Genomic DNA, 13,979 nt, shown 5'->3' with positions numbered 1-13,979 from the left:
ACAGACTTTCTATCATGCCATTTAATCAAATAGATAACATGCCATTTCATTAAAAAGTTAACATGCCATTTCATCAAAAAGTTAACATGCCATTTCATCAAACAGATAAAATGCATGAAATCTAGCCATTTCATCAAACAGATAGCATGCCTGAAATCTGAAAGACAGAAAAAGAGACACGAAGAGAGGAAGATATCAAACCTATGGAGAGGAGCCTCAGATTCCTTCGGTTCAGTGGGCAAAGTTATGTCTTCCAACCTTAGAAGGTGGCCTTGGGGTTAGAAGTTTGGTGGAGGTTATGCAGAGCTTTCAAATCAATATGTGCTAGAAGCTTTTGCCGGGCAACTTGCTTTGGGCAAAATTCTTTGGCTCTAAGTACCTTGCTAAATTCTGAGAAGGCAGGGTAGCTCTACTGGGTTAAAACTTTAGAAAGACATGGCTCCGAATCTCCCGGCTACAATACAAAACTCTAGATGGTTGGTGGGAAGAGGAGTGATAAATTTCTGGACTCAGAATTGGATCGGGGCTGGATTGCTAGCTGCGGCTCCTGGGGTTCACATTCCCCGGCACCTCAGAAATGCTTTAGTCTTAGACTTCATGTTATAGGATGGGTTATGGAACTTTGATATAATTAAGGAATCAGTTCCGGCATCTATTCTACATAATATTCGGAGCAAGAATGTTCAGATTTCGGATAGGGAAGATTGCATTATATGGTCGTTGGAACCGTCTTCATGTGGAAAGTTATGAACAGGGCAGTGCCTATCGATGCGGCTGTCCAGCGGCTAGGAATTCAGTTAGCATCTAGATGTTTCTGTTGTGGGAGGGAAGATTCAAGGAATGCAGAACAGATTCCAGTCTCCGAGAGCAACATTGATGGTCTTCAGGTCGGCTCCGGGCTTCAGTAGTCAGCTAGTCACTCTCAGGGGCAGAATTTTGCTCCTAACTCGGTGCCTTTTAATAGCTATCAGCAGGAAAATTTTCCAGTTGTGTCGGGCAGCACCTGGCCTTGTACAGAAACTGCTCTCCCTTCTCAACAGTTGGAGAACTCTTTTACTAATTCTAGTAGAGGGGTGCCTTCTCATCAGGTATCTAGTGAGCAGCAAGGCATTACAAAAAAATGATGCATTTGTTTCTGATGCTAGGGATGGTCATGTAGGGATGGAAGGGCTAAGTTCCTCTCACGATGGGAAGAAATCGCAAGCAGGGGAGGATTCTTCAGTTAGGCAAGGTGTCAGAGCTGGATTTAATCAGATTGAATTGCGGTCCAAAGAACCTATGCGGGGCATTTGGCCCAGGGACATGTATCAGGAGACTTGCAGAAGAAGTTGGTGGTAGGGATGGTGCATTGAAGCAGGGTGTAGGGTTTTAGATGTCCATGGATATGATGCAGGCTGGGTTGGGGAATGTAGAGGAAGACACCACTGTCCTTGCATGTCAGTTGGAGCGAATGCAGCTGAATGTAACATTGAAGTCTTTCCCCATTCCAGTAATGGAAATGTTATTATGGATCACAATTGACGAAAAAAAAAAAGAGGAGAGAAAGCACCAAATCATGGAGAGTAGGGATATAATGCATGAGTGTGGAGAGATTGAAAAAGATGTTGCCTGTTCAAGCTAGGTGGAAGAAATGGATGTTTCTCTGGCGTTTTATGTGATCACCATGTAGCACTTAACTTGAAAGGAAATTTTTATAGGATAGTTATACGACCAGCCATGCTTTATGCGATAGTATGTTAGGCGATTAAAGGACAAGATGTTTTGCGATAAGTGTAACTGAAATTAAGATGTTGAAATAGATGCATGGCGGGACAAGGAATGACAGAATTATAAATGACTGCATTTGAGAAAACTTAGGAGTAGCACTTGTAGGTAATAAGAGGTAGGTAATTAGACTTAGATGATTTAATCATGTGCAATGAAGACTAAGAACCATGCTAGCTAAGATTGACTCGGTGCAGGTTGAAGGCTCTAAAAGGATGAAATGAAGGCCTAGGAGGGTGTGGATTGAGATAGTAAGAAATGACTTGATCACCTATTGTCTAGCTAAGGCCTTGCTCTTGATAGAGTGGCATGCTGGAACAAGATTCATGTAGCCAACCACAATTAATTGGGATGAGGCTTAAACGATGACAATGATGATGATTACAATGACAACAATGATGATGAGAGGCTGAAATCATCTATACAAGTAACATTTTAAAAAAAGAAAAAAAAAAGTGTAAATAGTATAAATCTAGGTTGAACATTCACATCTAGTAGTCCAACCAAATCCTCTCACGGAGGTACAATATTTATGTCTAAAAAATACAAGTAAAAAATCAAAAAGAATATCAAACAATGTAACAACATTATCTCAGAAGGAAAAGAAACTCACAGGATGTCTAATGGTGCATACTTTCTAACCAGCTTTCAGGCCTTCGGAGATATCGAGAGGTATAGGTATCAGTTTATCTTTTAAGTCAACAACTTCTAAAATAGCAACATCTATCTCTTTCTCATATCCAACAATATTTGCCTTATGGCGTTTTATGCTGAAAAAAGATATACTGTACATAACCAAACAGTAAAAATTTAATTGCAAAATCAAAAGTATAGCATTTTGTAAACTCCTCAAGACCATAATAATGTATGGCAGAAAAATATTACATTAACGTAGCCCAATACGAAAATAATAAGACATGTGAAATGAATCAAACTTTAAAAATTAAGCACCAAAGCAATAAAACTTAATGTTCTTAAAAAAAATCATAATTTTTCCTGACAATGTGTCCTTTAAAAAAAAAATTATAACCGATATAATACAATGAAACAATAAATATATATTTTTTTTATAAAATTTATAAAATATTAAATATAAATTTAAAGGAAAAGGAAAAAAACACTAACTCGATATCTAATGCGCCGTCAATGACACGATAATTCGTGATGATATATCCATCTATGCGTAATACGCATCCTGCTACAAACCTTCATCGCCGTGTGTTCTTCAATATCGAAGTATCCTACCTTAGTAAAAAAACAAATAATAAAAAACCCACACAGTTACCAAAGAATCTCATAATGCTTTGGTAACTGTGTAAGTTATTGATTATTTACTTTTTTTACTGATGCAATATACTTCGACATCCAAGAACACACGGCAATCAAGGTTTGGGGCAGGATAAGTATTACTAAAAGATGGACAGATCATCACGAATTATCATGTCATTGACGGTGCATTCGATATCGAGTTAGTGTTTTTTTTCTTTTACTTTAAATTTATATCTCATGTTTTATAAACTTTACAAAAAAAAATTATTATTTCATTGTATTAGACTCTTCATAACCTTTTTTAAAAAAGGACATATCATCAAGAAAAATTATAAATTTTTTTTTCAAGAACACTAAGTTTTATTGCTTCAGTGCTTGATTTTCACAGTTTGATTCATTTCGTATGCTTTATTGTTTTCATATTGGGTTACGTTAATGTAATATTTTGTTGTCATACATCATTATAGTCTTGAGAAGCCCCTAAAATGTTATGCTTTTGATTTTGCAATCAGACTCTTACTGTTTGGTTACATGCAGTATATCTTTTCTCAATATAAAACGCCACAAGGCAGAGGTTGTTGGATATGAGAAAGAGATAGATATTGCTGTTTTACAAGTTGTTGACTTAAAAGATGAACTGATACCCATACCTCTCGGTGTCTCCGAAGGCCTGAAAGCTGGTTAGAAAGTATGCACCATTGGACATCATGTAAGTTTCTTTTCCTTCTGAGATAATGCTGTTACATTGTTGGATATTCTTTTTGCTTTTTTACTTGTATTTTTTGGACATAAATATTACACCTCCATGAGAGGATTTGGTTGGTCTACTAGATGTGAATGTTCAACCTAGTTTTATACTAGGTTACCCTTTAAAAAAAAACAGTATAAATAAATAAATAAATAAAAATACTAAGCATTGTTTCCTGGAAATGAAAGGAGAGGAATAAGGCATGCAAAACCATCAATCTATGTGCATGAGAAAGGTTTCCAAGAGAGTTCCTACCTTTCCCATGTCACGAAAAATTACTACACGGTATAAAGAATCCTGTCCAAGATAAGGAGATGCTTCGAAGTGATATGTCCAACTCCAAATGTACGAACCATTGAATAACCTATGCCCCAACTTGTAAGTGTACCTGCACCAATATCAAGTTATGAAAAAAGATTTTGAGGTAAGGCATAAACAAAGGTTTCCTGACAAGCAACTTCAATTGAACGCCCTATCATTAAAGACTTCCTAAAGCCTAGTGTAATGTTTCTTAATGTTTATTTATCATCCAACCTATGTATAAGATCATATTAATCTGGATGAAGGAAAACAAACAAGTATCATCTTAGCCCATTAAAGTTCAATCACCACTGTTTCCTATTGTATGATACACCTAAGAAATGGATCCTTCATTTTTTTGTATCGACTTGCCTTGAAACCTGGCAAAACGTATGGACGGTGTGGGTATATAATATATGCATCAAGGTGGGTCCCATGGTGAGGGTCACACCTTCTTGGGTAAGGCTGGGGCCACATCTAATCTCCAACTGTGGTGCATGATGTGTTAGGTGCTGTGGAGCCCACCCTAATGCAGACCCACAGTAAGGGCCACACCTTCTTGGGTGAGGTTGGGCCCCACCTAATTCCCAACTGTGGTGCATGATGTGTTGGGTGCTATGGGGCCCACCGTAATGCATGTGTTTTATATCTACATCGTCCATCTATTTTGCTAGCTCATTTTGAGATACTACCTAAAAAAATCGAAGCTCAAATAAACCACACCATAGAAAACAATAGGGACAACATCCCATGTCACTGTGGGTCCTAGGAAGAATTCAATAGTGGAAATCATTATTCTCACTCTTTCCTATGGTATGGTCTAGTAGAGCTTTTGATATGCTTCAAGTTTTGACTCAACACCTCAAATTAGCTGGAAAAAAGAATGGACGGCGGGGATAAGCCGCATACATTCGCTGTGGGTCCCAGTACAAGAAAAAACATCTTAAATCGATAAGCCGCGTACGACTCCATCTAACGTGCCAATCCCTCTTAATATGGCAAGAGACGGACGCCATCTGAACACCACTCCATCTGTCACATCAGGGATTAGAGAATCCCATCCACCATAATACCGATTAAGCCAGCTACCCAAACTGGCCCTTAAGCAAAATGATTTGAATCCCACCTTGAATCCCTTTCTAGATGAATCCTATGATTTAGGATTCAAATCTAGATTAGGATTCAAATCATAATTGTTCTCTTCTATTATTAGCTTTTCTTGACCAAAAGTTTACAAATCCTACGATTCACGATTTATAATATATTTGTAGATTGTGCTAAAGGCTTTACATTGGAAATAAGTAAGAGAACTGTTTGGAAAAAAAAAAGATCATCGGGTTTCAACCACGGCGACATTCATCCACAAGCGCCAAAGTTAGCATCTCTGTGCAAAACTGATCATCGGGTTTCAACCACAAAGCCTGATTGCAAAACCAACAAAGCTTTTAAATACTGCTCAATTGTGAAGTGCAAAACAAAATCGGGCAAAAAAATTCAAAGTTGCATTGACTTAATTAATTTATTTTCTGCCAAATGGAAAAAAAAACTAAATAATAACTTGCAGTTCAAGATGATGATGATGATGATGATAAAAGGAACAAATACTATTAGCTGAAATGATAGAACGCATAAATTGGAGTACCCCTATAACAGAGGAAGGAAATTTGATCATATTCTGTTTGATTCCATGGATTATACAATTTAAACTAACGTGCAAATTTCAAGCAATGCAATAGCAACAAAAATGGCTAGTAGTATCTGACGTTATGGTAATATCTAATTGCAGAATTGAAATTATCCTGAAAAGGGAAACAACAATCATCAAGACATTGGAATTATTGGACTGAAATGGAATTCGTCTACACTTGAGAGATAATTGCTTTCTAGGTACGAAGGCAAGAGTAAGAAGCCCTTCAGAATTTGGATTCATCCAGAGAGAAAAGGGCATAACACATTGCATCCACCACAGAAGGCGTAAATACCCAAATGCACTGAAAAGAATATATAGATTGGCGTTGCTGATATCCGGCACTCAATATTGCAAAACCAGCTTAAGTACCAAAGCAGGGAACAACAAAACTAAAAAGTGAGGCTTGATCAGTTGGATGCCACTCGCATAAGCTCTTATTAGAAAGTTATGAAAGTCTCTTCTGCTAAATACGGTCGGGATTATCAAACCACACACACTCATTGACCTATTTGATGCTTAAACACTAAAGAGATATATGCCAACAATACTATTATAATTTGGAGACTGCAAAAGGTACCAAATGCATACGGACTGCATTAACCCCAAGTGCATTCCTCAGTACCAGTTTTGTAGTTTTTCACCAAGTAAATGCTTCAAATATTGTTTCTACAATGCTATTAAAAGAAGAAAAAAAAAACTTTTGCTTTATACAAAGGAAATAATTGGAAAGACCAAAAAGTTTCCAAGGCTTAAAGAGTATTATTACCTGCAAATGATGAGTGTACGCCAGACCTGCATAGGTGCTCAAACTTCTGGTCGAAAGGGCAAGTGCCTTCTCATAATATGAGATCGCCTCATTGTACATCCTGACAGACAACAGATTTTTTTCCTTTTTAGTTTTTGGCATCAAGGCTAATGAAATATGAACTTCATTCAAATTCCACAATTAGTCATGCTGCGTGGTAACCAATAGTTCCTACAAGGAGCGTCCATTATATGAATAACACCAGAACAAAAATGAAAAAAGCCCCCAGTCAACTTCAACTCATTCTGTAATAATTCAATAGCTTTAACGCAAAGCAGTAGCCACCACTGAAGTTTTTAAGCTGAGAGTCCATAGAATGAAAATGGCAATTAATGCTATTAGCTTACTCATTCTGTAATAATTCAATTGCTTTAACACAAAGCAGTAGCCATGACTGAAGTTTTTAAGCTAAGAGTCCACAGAATGAAAATGGCGATTAACGCTATTAATACAGTTTACAAATCTGCAATTACAACAGTAAGGATATATCATGACATGTTCAGCAAGATGCATGTTTTAAAAAGTGCATGCTTGTATGTATGTATGATGGATGGAGCAGATTCAGCGGGTGAGTTTGGGACTTCCAAAAGGTCAGAATCCTCCTTTCAAGAAGCCCCATGGTTTGATGAAGTTGTGGAAAGTCGGGTTGCTGATTGCCATAAGTAGATTTAAGAAGTAGATTAAAAAAGGAAATGAAAAGCCCATAAATTCAAGAAAGTTTGAAGTTTTTAGACGTAATTTCATAAAGGTCCTTCATCAAAAGGATACTTTGGGCGTTCCAGGGTCTAAGCAAGGGGATCCTTCGTATCCTTTCTTCCTTGTGGTGGTAGTTGAGGCTCCAAGTAAAATGATGGAAATGGTTAGACTGGAAGGTTCTATAAGGGATTTCAAGAAAAGGTTCTGAATATCCCTTTTATGTGTTTTCTATCAAGAATTTAATGGTGCATCAAACAATTCATTGATAAGAATGCTGTTTGTCAGCTTGGCCACATGAACGTCAACGAAATAGACCTTAATCTACTGGTTGGTAGGTTGTGCTGATCAAGAAATCTCTCAAGGTCAATGGATGGTACAGCTTGAAGACCTACAGTACAATTAATTGGTTATGGCCGAAACAATTCTAGCAAGAAAGAATGCAGAAAAGATTCCAAAGATGTTCTACTCAAAAGAAACTCAAATTATGAAATGAGAACGTTTCCCAAACACATACATTTTGTTACTTACCTCACGAATTGTGAGAAAATTCCCTAGTGACATTTTTCCATTGTTGACGGTAACAAAACCATTGTGCATCCAATAGCTCACATTGCTCGCTGAACATGCAGCACAACTCTGGGCAATCTCATTCTCACAAAGAAGACTCACTCATTACCATGAATGCATAGAAGATGGTATTTAAGTATCATTGTTATGCTCTACAGCTATAACCTTTAATAAACCAGACTAGGACAAGTATGCCTCAAAATCAGACACAAGTTTAGACACATCCTTATCACTCTCTCCATCAAAATGAATAAATGAAACAAAAGCTTAAATTACAACTGATACAGAGACACAAATGATCCATGAAGAATCTTACATGGAATAACTTCCATAAGAATGGCATCATCAACTCTTTCTTTTTTTTGAATTACTTGAATGAGTCAGATACCGATTCGTTTACAAGCATAATCGACAAACACATTGTCAAAACTAGAAGATTTGATGTTTAGAAGAACAATGCAGCTTCAGTTCCATAAAAATAAAAACAGACTTTCCACATCAATATGGGTACTAGTATCGTTGATTCCAAGTAAAAGCAACATCTGGTTACCTGGTTTTCAACTGCAAATCTTGTCGGAGACCTTCTATCTTCTCATCTGCGTGAACAGAAGATCCAGATACATATAACTGTTTGCTTTATAAACAAACACAGCACCAAAAAAAAGAACAAAAATCAACGCGCTCTCTCTCTCTCTCTCTCTCTCTCTCTCTCTCTCTCTCTCTCTCTCTCTCTCTCTCTCTCTCTCTCTCTCTCTCTCTCTCTCTCTCTCTCTCTCTCCTGTATCGACCAGCAACGCCTGGACCCAGACGCAGCTCGGTCCGGTTCGCTGGGCAGCAACTCGGCCCGACTCGAACCTCCTCTCACTCTCTCTTTTCTTCTTCCCATCTCTGCTGCAGGTCCAGCCACGCCGTTGGACGACCAGGGACGGATCATTGACTCAGTGGCTAGACTGAGTCGCGCCAGTGGGTCCAAGTTCAGCAGCAACTCAGTTGGGTTGAGTTGCCTGGTGCAGTGCGGCACCAGCTTGAGCTTACTCCCTCCCGTTCTCTCTTCTTTCTTCTTCCATTTGCTTTTCATCTACTTCTCCAACACCAGGGACGTCTCCATATGGTGAGATTCTGAAGACGTGCGCCCGAACCGATTTCGACTCGGTTTTGAGCGGTGGAGAAGATGACACGCCATTAATGGCGTATTTGAAAACACTGCTTCTTCCTTCAATCTGCTTCTTTCAGACAGTCCATATGGGTCCTATAAGGCTTATGGATGGGCTCTTTCTAAGCTCTAAGAGGGTTTGGGTGGTAGGTTCGAAGTGAGGAAGAAACAGATGGTTTCCTTCATGTTGCCGCAAGAAGGTGAGAGAGGTTACTGTTGGTCGGTCCTTCACGTTCCTCTTTATATCAAAACCTAGCTTTTTCGGACCGTTGGATGGAAGTGGATGGTCTGGATATGATTTAGGTGTCCGGTTTCTAAAAACCGCTAAGGGAACACGGTTTTGGCGTCGGTTTTCCACTGGAAAACCGTGAATGGATGGTTTGGGTTCGTCTCACACAGAGAGCCGTGATTGGAGGAGAAATCCTCACACGGATAACAACATCTGGCGGGAGAAGGTGGTGGGGATAGTTTCCATTTTGGGAACGGGTAGTGTGAGGGAGTTTTTGGGCCGGATTTCAGCACACACCCGTATGCATGCATTTATATTGGCTCCACCCTCCCAAATGGATTTGAGAGGCCTGGAATTTTAACGGATTGGATCGTCACAAGGTGGCCCATATAAATCACAATGGTTTGATTTAGAAGTGGCTGGAAACACAACTGTACTTGCACACCAGCCCAGTTCATCCGGAAACTGTGTGCATACTCGTAGGTTTCACGCTGCGAAAGTGTTCTATTTTTGTTGAACGTGGGCTCTCTATCATATGGAAGGTTTGGATCATTTAAGTGGTAGTAGAGGTGGGCCACAACTTGAATAGATGAACGGTTGCTTGGCCGTTCAAAAGCGCCGGGCGCGGGACTGAAAAAGGAAGAAGAAACTTCCTTCTTTTAGAAACTTTGGGTCAAATCCGGTTAGACCGGTTTCTTTAGTCCAGTGCACAGCTGGTGCACCTCCCCTGATGCACACACGCACCAATGTGGGGCACATCATGATGTGTTTAGAAAATCTACTCCGACCGTTCCACTTGGTATGCCCAATCAGAGCCTCTGACCAAAGATGAGGCGAATGTAAATCTCAGGTGGGCCATGTCAATGAACTATTGTCTATAAATGTCAATTTCTATTGCTCTAACGGTCAGATTGCCATACTATAAAAAATCAACGGTCTAAAGGAGTCCTAATTCAATACTAGGAGTCCATTGATGGTCATAGTAATGACTAGGAATGTTCAGGTAGCGTTTTCTATATTTTTCTTAGTAAAATATCAATTAATGTTATTGTTAATATTCTTATTTGTTTATTTATTTATTTTACTTAGCACTGAATGATCAAGTCATTAATTGATTTTACTTGATTGATTTATGGTTAGATCAATCCTAAATTTGAATTATCAAGTATACAAAGGGTCTGGGCAGTTAAGTAAAAGTCCATGATAGTCTAAAGACGCAATAACCTAGTCTAGTTAAATAGCAGGGTGTCCATGACTCTACGGTTGGATCGATCCTGATTTTAATATCGACAAACAAGAGACTCTACGCTCTTTGGTGTGTTCAGGTCCAACTAATTTATTTATTAGACACTCCTAATAATATTATTTGTACTTATACTCTACGTATTGTTACTATATGTATACATGGATGCTTATTCATTTGTCAATTATTTGTATGATCTGCCTTTGATCATGGCCATCAACGTTGAGCCATCTATCCAACCTCAGGCACCTCTATTGCTAGAGCAATTTATGGTCAGATTTTATAATTCAATGGTCGACTTAGGAAGATTGATCGTTAAATTGATTAGTAGAATGTTGTGAGTCTAATGAACGGTGAATTCACTAATTCGGGTCCTGAAACTCAGGATGTATGGTTTAATTGGCCTATTAAGGCGATTGAGATCCCAGGGACAGTGGTTCCTAAAGATCAATGCAAATTTCATGATAAGACGATTTTTGTTCTCGAGACTCAATTGCCAGATGACCTGATAGATGAATCAAGGTTATACTAGACGGTTGAAATGGATAGATTGAGAATCACTGTATGACTACATTACATGTGTTCTCACACACGTGTGAGTTAAATTAGATTTCCATGGTGACACCCGAGTACCGAAAAGTACGGGGCGTTACACCATATATCAATTGACGTAGTATATTCGGCCGCTCCAAATATAAGCTATGGAGCCCGGTAGTAGCGAGAGCAAATGTATGATATGTTTGCTTCTCCCTTGACCTGTTATAATAACTAAAAACACATATTTCAGAGCCAAAATCGAGAAACAAATATGAATGATATGTTCGCTTTCCCCTTGTGATGATATGCAGAACTTGATATATTCCCACTGGTCAGGTATCAAGCATGAAAATACACTGTAAAAAGCACAAAAGTGTGCATGTACCAAAATTTTTGCACTTCCAAAATCACAAAGCTTGACCTGGTGGGTGAGAGGATCCACCTGCACAAAAATTCACCAAGTAAGATACATAGTTGTAGTTCCCAAACAGAACTAATTCAGTAAACATCCATAATAAAGAAAACACATACCAGAAGATTTTGAGGCTTCACATCCCTATGACAAACCCCGGGTACACTGTGAATATAAGCTAGGCCCCTAAAAATATGGAGAACAACACCAAGTCAAAAAAAAAAAAAAAAAAAGAAGAAGAAGAAGAAGAGAAGGAACAGATAATTAAACGGGCGCAGAACCTATTAAATGCAAGAAGGATCTCATACTTGATACGTATAAAGTTGTACCTGATTTAGAATAAAAGAAAAAAAAATCATTCTATATCTGTTGGGTTATTTAGAATTCATAGTGAATCATACAAATTGTAAATCCAACTTGTCATATTGGTACAACTATAAATTGCAAAAAAAAGATTGAGACTCATATGGTTTTGATTCAATCTGAACCTCAAAAAAAAGATAAAAACAAAGTTTAAGTATAGCAAGAAGAGCTTATAAAAGAAACTGAATTCCATGATGGTTTTGATTTTATATGAACTTCTAAAAGGAAAGAGAACTATAATGAAAGAAACAAAAATTAAAATTAAAATAAAAAATAAAAAATCATTCAGCTATGTATTTGTGCAATGGTAAGTTTGTTTTGGCTTCATCCAACTATGTATTTGTCTTTGACATCTTGTTTTTGCTGCTGTTTGGCAAGTCTTCATTTGTCTTAATCCTCTATATGATATTTCCTGGATCTTTGGTTTATCATAATGCCTGTTGTTTGTTGGTACAGGCTGGCAGGTCCACCAACTCAGATGAAGGCTGTTGAAGGTGGCTTTGTTGGAAGGGTATGCAATTTTTTCTTTTTTGGGTGGTGTGGGCTTATTGGAACTCCAGGATCAATGGTAACCCTTGGATTGAAGGTCTTTTAGGGGGGGGGGAAGGACACACAGAGGAACTTTGATGGATCTTATTTAATTCATTTTCCCTTCTATAAGAATCATCCAATAGAATGGTTAGGAGTATTTAATCAGTGTGATTCCAATCATCCAAAGTAGAGTCACATGTTCCCAAATAAATATGCTACTTGTAAATGAAAATCTTCCATGATTTCTAATCAAGAAAAAGCCTACAACAGCATCTCAGCAACGATTAGCGATTACCGATTTTAGTGTAGTGTCTGAACCACAAATATGGCCGTTTCCATTAGCGATTTTGGTGTAGTGTTGCAGAAATTCTTATAGGGAAACCATTGTTCCCTGGAAAGAATGTGGTCCATTAATTGGATCTCATGACTGATTTGCTTAGAACTCCACCGAAATCCATCTCCAGGGTCACTCTTCCCTTTCTTCTGATTCCAAATTGCAGTTGGCAAACATCAACTGCGAAATTTATTGGGAATTTTAGGTAGCAGTTCTAGCAATCCCAGTTAATAACATGTTAGAGAGCTTTGGGCAGTTGGTTGAACCGGATTGCAATGATATATGTAGAAATTTGACCATAATGGAGGTGAGACATTGTAACCCCCCCGGTCTAGTACTTCCACTGTTAAAATCATCTGGTTAGAGAGAATATGGCCCATTCAGGTGGCCCAAATGGAATAGGGCTGGACCAGCAATGCAGTGAGGCTAGCTCACTAGGATTTTAATATTTGGTGCGGCCCATGGAGATGGGGTCCACAGGATTGCATCCCAGGTGCGGCGCACTGCAATACATGGTGAGGACCACGAAGACCTGGACTGGGCGTGACCCCTGTTTGTAGTTGGGCTCGGTCCAGACGACAGCCCAGGTCGTGGGCTTCACTTGGCCCAGGTTCTTGACCCAACCCAAGGTTGCTCTTGGCCCACTCCACGACCCAGAGTCTGGCCCAATCTTGGACGCTGCTTTGAGCCCAGCTCTCTGTCCCCTTTACTGGCCGGTTTTCAACCCAGCATACAGTCCCATAGAAGGACTAGTCTAGCCTACTTTTTGGATGGACTCCAGCCCAAACCGTGGTCTGGTTTCAGCCCACACCTAAGACCGATCTTGGCCCTGATCTTGGTCCACCTTCTAGCTGAAACTAGGCCTGATTTCAGCCCCCTTCTCTGAGGCTGATTTCAACCCAACGTGGGTTAGTTTCAGCCCAGCACACTGATTGGCCACAGCACTTCTTCCGGCCCTTATTTTCAGTCCACCCCACAGGCCAAAATGTGGTCATTGTTTGACCAGCTGAGGGATGATTGAGGTCCAGCTACATGACCCAAAATGTGGTCGTCCCCAGCCTGGTTTCCACCTTCTGACGGGAAGCCGTTTTCGGCCCTGTTGAAGGCTAGTTTTTGTTTCAATTCCAGGCCCAGCTGTAGACCTCATTCAACTTCAAACCACAGCCTTGCTGACTATGTCATTCATCCCAGGTAACAGCCCATATCGCAGCCGTTACCTGGCCTGGTTTTGGCCCAAACTCAGCCCTTACATGGTCTGATTAAGAGTGCCTACGGCCCTGTTGTAACCGGAAATCGAAGTGGATAATGGATGTGGGGTGTTTGATGTTACCTGGCTCC

The 13,979-nt window shown here is 39.3% G+C and overlaps 2 long non-coding RNA genes across 2 annotated transcripts; both read right to left on the bottom strand.

Annotated features, from left to right (window-relative positions):
- Positions 1–4,117: 4,117 nt before the first annotated feature.
- LOC131227206 (uncharacterized) lies at positions 4,118–8,197 on the bottom strand. The gene is made up of 3 exons (XR_009162108.1): positions 6,538–8,197; positions 5,845–5,880; positions 4,118–4,169 (listed from the first exon to the last, which is right to left on the bottom strand). It is a non-coding gene; the product is annotated as an uncharacterized LOC131227206 (long non-coding RNA).
- A 2,925-nt stretch (positions 8,198–11,122) lies between these two features.
- Positions 11,123–11,675, bottom strand: LOC131227202 (uncharacterized). The gene is made up of 3 exons (XR_009162102.1): positions 11,533–11,675; positions 11,387–11,443; positions 11,123–11,220 (listed from the first exon to the last, which is right to left on the bottom strand). It is a non-coding gene; the product is annotated as an uncharacterized LOC131227202 (long non-coding RNA).
- Positions 11,676–13,979: the final 2,304 nt, after the last annotated feature.

This window comes from Magnolia sinica, chromosome 15 (genome assembly GCF_029962835.1).
Source record: "Magnolia sinica isolate HGM2019 chromosome 15, MsV1, whole genome shotgun sequence".
Classification (NCBI taxonomy): domain Eukaryota; kingdom Viridiplantae; phylum Streptophyta; class Magnoliopsida; order Magnoliales; family Magnoliaceae; genus Magnolia; species Magnolia sinica.
This window is presented reverse-complemented; position numbering and strand designations above follow the sequence as displayed.